Source organism: Lissotriton helveticus, chromosome 7, assembly GCF_964261635.1.
Source record: "Lissotriton helveticus chromosome 7, aLisHel1.1, whole genome shotgun sequence".
Classification (NCBI taxonomy): domain Eukaryota; kingdom Metazoa; phylum Chordata; class Amphibia; order Caudata; family Salamandridae; genus Lissotriton; species Lissotriton helveticus.
In genome coordinates this window covers 635,625,895-635,639,307 of record NC_136068.1, presented here as the reverse complement: position 1 = coordinate 635,639,307, position 13,413 = coordinate 635,625,895, and the positions used below count along the sequence as shown (strand labels likewise).

The following is a 13,413-nucleotide window of genomic DNA, read 5'->3' as shown; positions in this document are numbered from 1 at the left end:
AGCAGGTATGTTTCTGAGTGTGCAGTGTAGTGACGTGAAGGTGAAAATGTAAAAGCTATACAGGGATCCCAGTACCCGAGGGTAAATTTTATTTTAATAACTGGGTCACTGTTAGCATTAAAAAAGCCTGTTGGATGTTATAGGAGTGTTAATTAGGGTCTCCTACATCCAGGTGTGGTCTACATGTTTCAGCCAGGCCTTTATGATTAAAACTGACTTTCCTCAGGACCAAAGTGTGTAGGTGCAAATTACTTAATTTTTAAGTGATTGTGTAATTTTGAAAAATGTGTAGCACTCGCTAAGGTGCTTTACATGTGTGAGGGGAATTACCTCTTAGAGCATTACTGGACATACAACAAGTATGACAAAACACACATAGAAGGGGAGAGTCTTAGGGCTAGATGTAGGTAATAGCAAATTACCGAATGGTAAATACCGAATTTTACTGATTCGGTGTTTACTAATCGGTAATTGCTATGTAGGTAAAAAAATCGGTAAAAATACCGAACCAGTAAGATATGGTAATTACCGATTCGGTAATTACCGAATCAGTATTTGCCATTGATTCCTATGGGCCTTGAAGCCCATAGGATTCAATAGCAAATACTGATTTGTTAATTACCGAATCGGTAAAATTACCGATTTTACAAGGGGGACAGGGTATCACTTTGACACCCTGTTGCACCCCTGTTTCTGACTTGTGTGCCATGTGACACACATACATGCCCTTAGGGCATGTCTGTGTGCCACATGGCACAGGTATACATGCACAGATGTGCATGTACACTGGAATTCGTTATTTTCCATGTAGTAGCATTACATGGTAAATAACGAATCGGTAATGGCCTGTGGCACTGTTTTCAGTGCCACCTACATCTGTATTTACCGATTCGGTAAATTTACCGATTCGGTATTTTACAGAATCTGTAAATTTACCGATTCTGTAAATTAAGCCTACCTACATGTCAAATCCCAAATACCGGTCGGTAACGGCCGAAATCGGCCATTACCAACCGGTAATTGGCGACCTAGATCGGGCCCTTAGTATGGTAACATATTCACAAAACAGTTTGATTGCCGATATCTATTGTGCTGTGTAGACGATAAATAAGCAGCAAATGGTGTAGCCATATTGGTAGTGTGGCTAGGGTGAAAGTTATCATATATACTTGGAGTTTTGTGGTGGGCTAAGCATCGTAAGCGCATCAACACAAAAAAACGGTGGTATGTGCATGAAAGGAAGATTATCCTCACGTTGGCTTGTTGCCAAATTTGCCCCATGGAGTAGTCCGGCAGAGGAGTGGACCCTGAGAAGATAAAGGGGCTTCAGGGGGTTAGGGACCTGTGGAAAGAGAGCTTACCTGGCTCGTAGCTGAAACGCTCGGTTTACTCACAAAACGTTCGGTCAGTGTCTGCGTTGAACCTCTTGGTGTATCTGCGGCCTCCGAAAGACTGTCCTGGGCAGTGTTTGTGCCTTAAATGCAGTCTGCATCATTCGGATCACCTGTGCAGGGACGGACAGAGAAAACAGACTGTGCGAGGACACGCTGATTCATGGCTATGCTGCGCATGTGCAGGAGAGTAGTGTTTCCTGCTGTGAGCATGCCCATGTGCGGGAGAGTAGTGTATCCTACTGTGAGCATGCCCATGTGCGGGAGAGTAGTGTATTCTGCTGTGAGCATGCGCGGTACCGATTGTCGGCGCCTGCGCATTGGGTGTGGCTGTGTAAGCTGTACTCAGTGTACACAGATTAGTGTACAGGTGTAGTAACATGAACGGTTGAGAAATAAAGAGCGCTAACTGGGGGGAAAAAAAAGGACTTAAAAAGCCCTGTGGGGTTAAGTTGTGAGGCCAGGTGTATAACTGGCTAATACAACAGAGGGACATTTGAGGAGAAAGAAATTCATGTTTTCAGTGAGCTCCAGGATATGGAGTCATTCAAGCCCAAACCCAGTTGCTGGGTGGAGAGGAGATAGATCCATCTCTGTTCTTTTGTATAAAGGATCCGATCATTGTCTGTTTGCTTAACGTCAAATTGTTCAATGACAGTCCAGGACATGTCATTGGGGGTGTGGTCTGCCGTGAGGTAGTGCTCCGTCAGTCTGCTGATGTTTTTGCCACACCTGATTGTGCTTTGTGTTCAACCACTCTAGTTCTGATTTTGCGGGTCGTCATGCCCACGTAACGGAGTCCGCAGAGGCATGTTATGCGGTATACAAGGTTGCTGGAGTTGCAGTTGGTATGTTGGCATTGTGTCCAGATTTTGCCAGGTTCAAGGTTGAAAGTGTTCATTGGCTTAGTGAGATGGCACACACTGCAGTTGTTGCATGGATAATGGCCAGTGACTTTGCCCCTACAACCCAGTCCTGAAGATCATCCCAAATAATGAGGATCGAAACGTCGTCGACCGCTCAGCGCAATAAGAGGCGCAGCCCACAATGTGGTTCATCCCAACTACTGTCTACCCAATTCAGAACTCAAGCTTCACAATTCAGCTGGAGCCACATTGTTTTTCATTCTCTCACTGTATATATCCAAGCACCATTCACTATGTGCCGTTAATGCTGATCACAATTGTTACTTGCGTCGCCACTCTGTTTATCACTTGCACACCTTGAGCACCAAGTACAATTTGGGTTGTGTTATTTGTCAACCTACAGTGCTGCTACAACTGTAATTTGCCTAACCACTTCTATTTAAACATGATGCCATGAGCACATTTGAAATACTTATTGACTCTCCTTATTTCTGTTCTGATAATGCTTTTTGCATATCCATTTTAACTGTCTTTCAATAATGCCAGTTGGGATACTATATGTTTATTTTGATTATCTACCCCAATCCCAACGGGGTTGACGGGTTTTTGCTCCTGTAGTTTTTTACCCGAGATGAAATCCAGTCATTCTGAATCCTAGCGTTCAAATGCTGTGTTTCAAGTCTCTATTTGTGTAACTTTAGTGATTACCTAAGCTACTTTGTCTGACTAGTATGTTTTCTGTACTTTATCATTTGCATGTTTGCTCCTCCCCAAACTGCCTCCGACTGTACCCCAGCAATACAAACCATTCAGTCACATATCTGCCTAAAGGCCCAATGCCAAGGGACAACCCCTCAGCTATTTCTTGATTATTAACAAACAGCACTTCACTTGCTGAAAAGTTTAAAACCAACTTGTAATGGAAAAAAGCAAATCTGGCAAAAGGCAGTGTGCTGTGAATAAATAGCCTGAACTGGGTTACGGTGTCACACATGGAATGTGGCTACTTAGCAGTACTGTAGTCACCTGTCCGAATCCTCTCTGAAAAGAGAGCAGAGTGTAGCACGTGATGGTATGGAAGTAGGGAAAGAGTATCAATCAATTGCAAGGCAACTTGCAAGTGAAAGGCTAGGAGACCTTGTTCAGATTCAATTATATGACACTGAAAGTTTAATAGGGTGAGGCACAGTCAGTCATGTGTTAGAACCATCTCTGAAAGGCTGACTGAAGCATGGATGAATGTATTCCTTGTCAGCCTTGCAATGGAAATGGTGATAGAGTTCAGGCAGGGTCTGGTGTGTCCCATGCGCTCTCACACATCTAGCTCCCTGTGCCCCAAGACTATACTGCATTACATGTTTAAAAAATGAAGCAATACCTCTACTCTGAGTCATGCCTACCTGACTAGCTCACCGGCCTAATAGTGCTAATGAGTAGGTCATCCTATGCAGTCTTTGTTTCTGAATTCCTGAGAGCAAAGACCCTCACCCTGGGAGGTCAGAAATCTTTCTCGGGTGGCGGGCTGACAGAGACCAGTAAGCCTACACACCAGAGGATGGTAGGTTTTCAGGTGGGACCTCTAAGGTGCCCTCTGTGTGCATGTATTCTCAAATCCACCACTGTAATCACGGTGGGTTTGTGAATTCAAGGTGTTTGAATCCATACATCCCTATTCTCAGTGAAGCCATCATATACCTCTTGAACTTTTTTTCACCAGTGTCCAGCACACTGGTGTCCAGCATATTTTCTAAAATGGCTTCCTTGTTCACTTGTACTGGCACTAATCGAACTGACCAGTTATGGGGCATATCTGCTCAGGCAGGTATGCCCTCACATGTAGTATTAAGCACCCTGCCTTATGTCTGCAAAGCCTGCTGTAGGAGTGACTTACAAATGCTATATGCCGTGTTATGGGACTTCTTCATATTGTGTTATGGGACATGACATACAGCGATGTGTGTCATGCTATGTTTTGACTTTTGTCCGCACCAAAACTCACAGCCTGTGATGGCATGAGTTTGGTGAGGGGTCCCTAAGGTGGCACACATTTTGCTGCAGCCCTTGGAGGGGGGGGGGGCACTCTTTAGTACCCCAGACCCTCAGTACCAAGGGTACCACTTACAGGGGGGTACTAAGGGTATTGCCAATTAGGGAAAACAATTGTACAGTTTTGGAAAAGAGATCAGGCCCTTTGGACCTGGTTAATAGGAATCCAGTGCACTTTCAATAGAAATCACATCATGTACGAGGCAAAATGTGGGGGTGACCATGTCAAAGAGGAGTACTTTCCTACAATTAGAATTTTATACTTTGCACATCTGCATATATGGTTTACACTAAGGTAACTTTTCATGTGGATTTATTTTAACGAAGGGTATTTCACCAAAACCAAGACACATAAAGTTATATTCCTGCAGTATGGTAAAATCAAATTGACCGTCTGACTATTATAAGAGTTGTTTCCTGTGTAAAGTAATTTGTATATGCAATATCTGAGGTAGTAAAGTGTTTTTCTCCTATCGGTTTTGCAGTACATGACGAATACAATCAAATCGGGCAAAAAGAGACTCGCTCTAAACAGTTAATTTGTTGCAAATATATATTTTATTCTGTGTAATGTTAGGTTACAAACCCGCTGTAACACAGAATGTGTACAGACATGCAGAGAGATTTCTATCTTTTCTTTAATGGCCCAAAGCATGCAAAGAAAAAAGCTTTGCCATAAATATCTCCTTTCTGCTGATTTGCCGCTCCTTTTTTAGACAAGAAAATCAGAAGGAAAAGTATGTTGTTTTTTTCTTTGTTTACACTGCAGCCATACATATGTTGTCACATGCCTTTCACCTTGGCCACTGTCAACAGGCCCTGTGATGTTGCACCTCGAATGTAATAAGGAAATTGGAGAACGGCTTTAGTATAGGGATTTCAGGCTCCCTTCTATGCTATACAGTAAAATACAACACTATACAGGGACACATAACCTACTAAGAAAACCGAGACATCCAGACCCCTTAATAATGCAGGCACACACAGACTCATTATGAATTAGGTTGACTGGAGGCCTGGTGGGCCTAGTAACGTTATTAAGTTACTGGACTTATAGGTCTAATGGCAATGTTATTGATGTTTCCCCCTCAGGCCGGGGTCAAGCCAACCAGTTCATAATAGTAGTGGAGCGAGGCGTCTGGGTTGGCCCTAAAAGTCAAACTTTGAGTCTACAGAAACATCGTAGTGTAAACAGCATAGTCTATTTATTTATTTATTTATTTAACATTCGGAAATGTCTTGTTCAGTTATATTATTCGACTGAGCAACATTTGTCAAAACAAGTATAAGTAAAGCCAATTGATCTGGCTTAAATGTCCCAGTTAATCTAAACATAGACCTTGACAAATGCTATTTGCATGCTTTGTTTGCATAAATGCCATAAACATGTTAAAACAAGCCCTGCTCACTTTGCCAAGGCTGGCTAAAAAAAACCAATAAATGATTAGTTTCTGTAATTAATGTATAGAGGAGACAAGGAATTGAATGTGACCAAAAGCCTGATGATTGAGCGTACTTTTCAGATGTAAAACAGTTCGTAATGTATTCCAATGGAAGCATTCCTATGCACAAATAGGCAATATTATAATTTTGGAGTGATGTAGTCTTTAAACATACACTGATTGGTTGCCTTTGAAATTATGAATAAGTACAGTGTTCAATCACGTTAACTTGATTGAACATTAAACAGAGCATCCAGTACAAGTTGGTGGTACAATCTAGTTGGACCTCAGAGTTCACAATTGCATCTGATTCTTCTGAAACCATATACCACACCACAATAAAACACACCAAACTAACACCACTAATGTCTACAACAAATATGATCAAACCTACACATGAAAGTATCCTTTTCTTCCATGTGCACTACTGATTATCCATCTTAACATACCAGAAATCGGACTCTAGTCTGTGACGGGATCCTCAGTTCTAGGGTGTGAAGATATCTGAACTCCATACAGCACAGCGTGGCCTTCCAACTAGCTAACTGTATACAGTAATAGTCTCAATAATAGAACTGTGATGATACTCTTCGAAGGGGAGAAAAGCACGAGAGAATGCAAAGCATAAAGCAATCTAGCAAACTGCGTGTATTAAAAATCTATTTGTTTTGCTTGTTTCCATGGTGTAAAGTTACTTGTAGGTAAGACTGATCAGTCTCTTCATGTTTTATTATCAATTGTCCCCTCTAACTTAAACAAAAGTTTTCCGGAGATCCTCTACACCTCAAAGGTGACAATTGAACACATCAGTAAATGAAAGTGGACAGAGGTGCCAAAGCACTAGCAGCCTGCTGACAGTCATTCAGTGTAGCAGATCTGTGAAATGCTGTAGTTATGCCATACGGTTGTTCGATATTTAAACTGGAGTGGGACTTGATGAAGTTCATAGAAAACACACATATCTTGGAATTAACTGTGCCAAGTATCACATACTTTCCATTTTTACGTCTCACATGGCGTACTGTGCACATGCGCAGTCGAGCTCGCGAGATTTTATGTTTTAAGGAGAAGTTCACTAGTGAGGGTTATGCCCCCCCCCTCTTATCCATTGGCTGGCCTCCTAAACGGTGGCCAGCAATTGGAGAAGAGGTCCTAGTGACGTTCTTCTTTCTCTTTAAGCCTCGTCTTTTTCAGATTGACTTCCCGACTTACTGCTTGCGTAAAGCTATCTTCTTTATGGGTCCAGATCGTCCCATAAAGAAGATAAGGAACTTTTATCCCAGCAGGAAGTCGGGTAAGTCAATCTGAAAAAGACGGGGCTTACAGAGAAAAGGCTGTGTTATGGCAAGCTCTTTTTTAGGTCTCGCCTATTAAAATCCCGCAGGGATAAATCTGCGAGATTTATAGTAAGCAGTTCAAAAAGTCTACCAAACTGCGGATCGAGTACAGTTCATGTGAGCTATGCGCGTGCACAGGGCCAGCCACGAAACACGCCACCGTTTGTCTGTGCCTCTGCATCAGACTTCAAAGGCTGCCGCTCCCCCGCCCCCCCCCTGCCTGCACATCGCACACCACCATTTGTCTGAGCCTTGGCATCAGACTTCAAAGGAATGCGCTCCCCCGACACAGCAATGCCTAGAGCTTGTTTTTTTTTTTGCATCCATTACGCAGGGAAGCCGTGTTTTGTTCGGTGTTCTCTACACCTTTCTCGTTTTTTTCTGGGTGAAAGTGAAAGCCTACCGTGCTAGTTTACAGTAGCTTTGCTCCTCAAATGCTATTACTGTGTTGCCATCTCTCTAGGGACACTCAGCTTGAAAACACTCAACTTGCTAGAGCTGCAATGCTACATCCGCTATGCTTTGCCTCTAGACACGTTGATCCTGATTCTGAAACTGACCAACGCAGTATCCCCACGCTGTCTTTTCTCTCTGTCGTTTTGATGTCTGCCCTGCCACCATTTACTTCGGACCCTCACCCACCCTCATATCCTCACACCCTCACTTACCCTCACCCCCCTTACACACCCTCACACCCCTCACACCCCTCACCACCCTCTCACCCCCTCACACCCCCACACACCCTCACACTCACACCCAGTCACCTTCACATACCCTCACCCCCCCCTCACCCTCATACGCCTCCTCACCCTCACACCCCCTCACTCTCACACCCCATCACCCTCACACACCCTCACACCCCATCACCCTCACACACCCTCACACACCCTCACCCCCCTCACCCTCACCTCCTCTCACCCTCACATTCCCTCACCCCACCTCACCCTCACCCCACCTCACCCTCACATCCCCTCACCCTCACATCCCCTCACCCTCACATCCCCTCACCCTCACATCCCCTCACCCTCACATCCCCTCACCCTCACATCCCCTCACCCTCACATCCCCTCACCCTCACATCCCCTCACCCTCACATCCCCTCACCCTCACATCCCCTCACCCTCACATCCCCTCACCCTCACATCCCCTCACCCTCACATCCCCTCACCATCACATCCCCTCACCCACCCTCACACCCCCTCACCCTCACACCCTCACCCTCGCTCCCCCTCACCCTCACACCCTCTCACCCACGCTCTCACCCTCTCACCCACCCTCTCACCCACCCTCTCACCCTCACACACCCTTTCACCCTCACACCCCTCACCGTCCCATCCCTTCACACCCCCTCACCGTCACACCCCCTCACCCACCTTCACTCCACACACCCCCACCCTCACCCACCCTCACCCACCCTCACCCTCTCACCCACCCTCACCCTCTCACCCACCCTCACCCACCCTCTCACCCACCCTCACCCACCCTCACCCACCCTCTCACCCACCCTCACCCACCCTCTCACCCTCACACCCCCTCACACCCCCACACCCCCTCACCCTCACCCCCCTCACCCCCCTCACCCTCCACACACCCTCACACACCCTCACTCACCCTCACACACCCTCACTCACCCTAACACCCCCCCTCACCCTAACACCCCCTCACACACCCCCTCACCCTCACACACCCCCTCACCCTCACACACCCCCTCACCCGCCCCCTCACCCTCACACACCCCCTCACCCTCACACCCCCTCACCCCCTCACCCTCACACCCCCTCACACACCCCCTCACACACCCCCTCACCCTCACACCCCCTCACCCTCACACCCCCTCACCCTCACCCTCCCTCACCCTCCCTCACCCTCCCTCACCCCCTCCCTCCCTCACCCCCTCCCTCCCTCACCCTCCCTCCCTCACCCTCCCTCCCTCACCCTCCCTCACCCTCCCTCTCCCTCACTCTCCCTCACTCTCCCTCACTCTCCCTCACTCTCCCTCACTCTCCCTCACTCTCCCTCACTCTCCCTCACTCTCCCTCACTCTCCCTCACTCTCCCTCACACACACACACTCACACACACACACTCACTCACACACACACACTCACTCACACACACTCACTCACACACACTCACACTCACACTCACACTCACACTCACACTCACTCACACACACTCACACTCACACTCACACTCACACTCACACACACTCACACACACTCACACTCACACACACACACACTCACACTCACACACACACACACACTCACACTCACACACCCTCACCAGCATAGCATAACAAAACATAGCAAAACAAAACAAAACATAGCATAACAAAACACAGCATAGGATAGCAAAACAAAACATAGCATAACAAAACATAGCATAGCAAAACACAACAAAGCATAGCATAACAAAACATAGCATTGCATAACAAAACACAACAAAACGTAGCAAAACAAAGCATAGCAAAACATACCATTACAAAACATAGCATAACAAAGCATAGCATAACAAAACAAAACATAGCATATTTGAACAAAACATAGCAGAGCATAACAAAACACACCAAAACATAGCATAACATAACAAAACATAGCATAACATAACAAAGCATAGCATAACATAACAAAACATAGCATAACAAAACAGCATAACAAAACATAGCAAAACATAGCATAGCATAACAAAACACAACAAAACATAGCATACATAACAAAAATAGCATTGCAAATCATAGCAAAACATAGCATAGCATAACAATACACAACATAGCATAGCATAACAAAACACAACATAGCATAACAAAACATAGCATAGCATAACAAAACAAAGCTTAGCATAACAAAACATAGCATAACAAAGCATAGCATAGCAAAACATAGCATAGCATAACAAAACAAAGCATAGGATAGCAAAACTAAACATAGCATAGCATAACAGCATAGCATAACAAAACAAAGCATAGGATAGCAAAACTAAACATAGCATAACAAAACACAATAACACATAGCATAACAAAACATAGCAAAACACTACAAAACATAGCATAGCTTAACAAAACATACCATAACAAAACATAATAGCATAGCAAAACATAGCATAACAAAACACAACAAAGCACAGCATAGCATAGCAAAACAAAGCATAGCATAATAAAACACAACAAAACAGAGCATAGCATAACAAAACATAGCATAGCATAACAAAGCATAGCAAAATTTAGCATAGCATAACAAAACATAGCATAGCATAACAAAACACAGCATAGCATAACAAATCAAAGGATAGGATAGCAAATTATAGCAGCATAACATAACAAAACCTAGGATAGCAAAACAAAACATAGCATAGCATACAGCATCACTCCGCACCACCACAGCATCACTCGGGGGTACCACAACATCACTATGCGCTACCACAGCATCACTGAACACCACAGCATCACTCGTTAGCCATCACATCATCACTCAGCGCCACCACAGCATCAATCTGTGCAACCATTCAACAACACCTGGTTCAAATATGTTCTCTCAATGTTTCAAGCTTTATTACAAATGTAACAAAAAGATGTTCGTATTTCACTTCTGTTCTTGGATTTTCGTCACAATAAAATACACTGAACATAATCTTCACAAAAGTTATTTACAAAACTTTAAGCTATTGCCGTTATAAATTACAATAACTTTTATTTAAGTATTAATTATTGAAAAAAAGTAAAAGCCATTGTTATTTGTATTATCAATACATGTAAGTCACGTAAATACAACACATATTGCATTACAAATGCTATAGGTGTCACATTTGCGAAAGTTATAACTATTGGCATTGTAAATGACAAAGCTTTTAATTTCGCTATTTTCAAAAACAAAACATAAATAAAAAATGTGTTATTTACAATACCAATAGCTCAAACTTTCCTAATGCGAGACCTATTGCATTGCAAATGCTTGTTTTTCTTGTTTCTATCCCTCCCCGTCTCCTTAGTTTTCTTTTTCTCTCCCACGCCCTACATCCTCCAGCCCTCTCTCCACCTTCTGCTTATTTACTTCTCCTTTACTCCTCTTTTCTATCTCTTTTACTTACTCTTCCTCTCCCCTATCTCGGTCTTTCCTCACACACTTTGTTGGGTATATTTTTCTCGCTCACACACACCTCTCCCGGTCTCTACCTGTGTCCTCAGCTGCACATTGTTGCACCGTGGCTTGCTGTAGAGTGGTCCCAGGTCCTGTGACTATACCCGGCTTCTCTGTGACTCTGCGTCTCGGTGGACGGTCGGCGGGTGCTCTCTGATGCTTGGTTGTCGTTCTGCTCTTCTGTGTCTGTCGGCGGTGGCCGGTGTGTGTCAGTGGTTGTGTGGTGATCTGGGGGGGGTAGGGGTTGCACTTGTAGCACGCTTGACGGCCGTGGGGTGGTCTGTATTTCCGTGACTTCGTGGGAGGCTAGCGCGGGGTGTAGCCTGTGGCTCCTTGCCTCTGTCTCTTGGGACGATGGTTTGTGGCTATAGAATTGTCTGTGGTTCTCTGTTCCAAGGGAGGATGCTCCGCGGCTCTCTGTCCCGCAGTGTAGTGGTCTGTGGCAGAGTTGCTGTGTTCTAGTCTGTGACAGGGGCGGATTGGCAAGGCGGGCATTTGGGCATCGGCCGAAGGGCCGGTATCTCAGTGCCCTCTGTGGGCCTTTTTTTTCTCCCATTTCCCAGTCAGTGGACTAGGAAAGGGGAGGAAAAAAATCGGCCCACAGAGGGCACAGAGACAGGGAAATGAAAGCAGCCTGTTAGAAAGGCGATCCCGGGGGAGGCAGAAGATGTCTGACTGACCACCCCTAGGTCCACCCCTCCGTCTAGAAGTAGCCGAGCGTTAGCGAGAGGCCTCCTGGGTGAGGGTCCTCTCCTAGGATCGTACAGCAGAGTAATCACACCACTACAAATGGACACCACACAAGAGGATAAGTTCTTAGGCTTTATCAAGAATAAAGGTTGCTTGTCTTCAGCGATATGTACAGGCAGATCGAGGGATCTGTAAAGTCTCGTAATTAAGGGACAGGGTAGCGGGACAGTCTTAATACTGGTGAAGGAAGGGATTCCCTTCGCACAGCTCTCAATCCTCGAGCCGGGGGGTTCCGAGCAGTCGAGCCGCGGCAGCGCCAACAGGCTCCAAGGATGGTTCAGTGAATATGGACCGCGGCAGCGCCAGCAGGCTCCAAGAATGGTACAGTGAAGATGGACCGCTGCAGCGCCAGCAGCCTCCAAAGATGGTTCAGCGAATATGGACCGCGGCAGCGCCAGCAGGCTCCAAAGATGGTTCAGCGACTATGGACCGCGGCAGCGCCAGCAGGCTCCAAAGATGGTTCAGCGAATATGGACCGCGGCAGCGCCAGCAGGCTCCGAGGATGGTTCAGCGAAGACGGACCGCGGCAGCGCCAGCAGGCTCCAAAGATGGTTCAGCGAAGATGGACCGCGGCAGCGCCAGCAGGCTCCAAAGATGGTTGCAGGTTACAGGGGAATGAGTTCGTCTCGGGGTCAGCCGTGACAGCGTCAGCAGGGCTCTCGACTCCAGGATACAACTGGCGTCCTACTCCAGGGCTGGCCCAGATATAGCACTGGATCCTTTGATGTCCGGACCCTCGCGCCTGGGGGTCAGAGGGGCCGGGATGGTGGTGTCCAGACACCCAGCAGGGGGGTGGAGCCGGCGCCCAGGGAGGCCGGAGGGCGATCGATACAAGGCGTCTGGGGACGACTGGAGGGCCATCGAAACTCCCCTTCTCTTGAATCCGTCGAGTGGCCACTCTACCACCCGGGGGGATCTTGGTGCCTCGATGTCGGGGCGTCGCTGGGGCCTTGGCCGAGGCCACGTGCTCGGAACGTGATGTGCCCAAGATGGAGTTGGGCTGTAGGGGTGGTCCGGGGTGGTAGCCGGACCGGCAGGGTTGGGGCGTGCAGGGTACGCCCTGTTCCAGGGGGCAGAGCCGGCGTTTGCCAGGGTGGTTGCTCTCGTCGGTAGCTCGTGTAGGGTCGTGCCAAGGGGCGACCGTGGCTCGATGGAGGGCCGATGTCGTCCTGGGCCCGCCATGCGGGAGGGGAAGGACCACGCCATGAGGCCGGGTCCAACACACGTCCCCTCCAGCTGAAGGCAGGGGAGAGTCACCCATCTTCTTGGGGGTTCTCCTCGCCGAGGCGGAAAAACCGCGACAGGCCATCAGCATTGGCGTGGTCGTTGCCAGGGCGATGCTCCACAGTGAAGTCCATCCCTTGGAGGGAGATGGACCATCGCAGTAGCTTCGGGTTCTCGCCTCGCATCTGCATTAGCCACCGCAGGGGCCGGTGGTCGGTCTGT

The 13,413-nt window shown here is 46.9% G+C and overlaps 1 protein-coding gene across 1 annotated transcript in view; it reads left to right on the top strand.

Annotated features, from left to right (window-relative positions):
- Window positions 1–13,413, top strand: part of PELO (pelota mRNA surveillance and ribosome rescue factor) — a 260,968-nt gene that overhangs the window by 46,673 nt on the left and 200,882 nt on the right. The window lies entirely within an intron of this gene.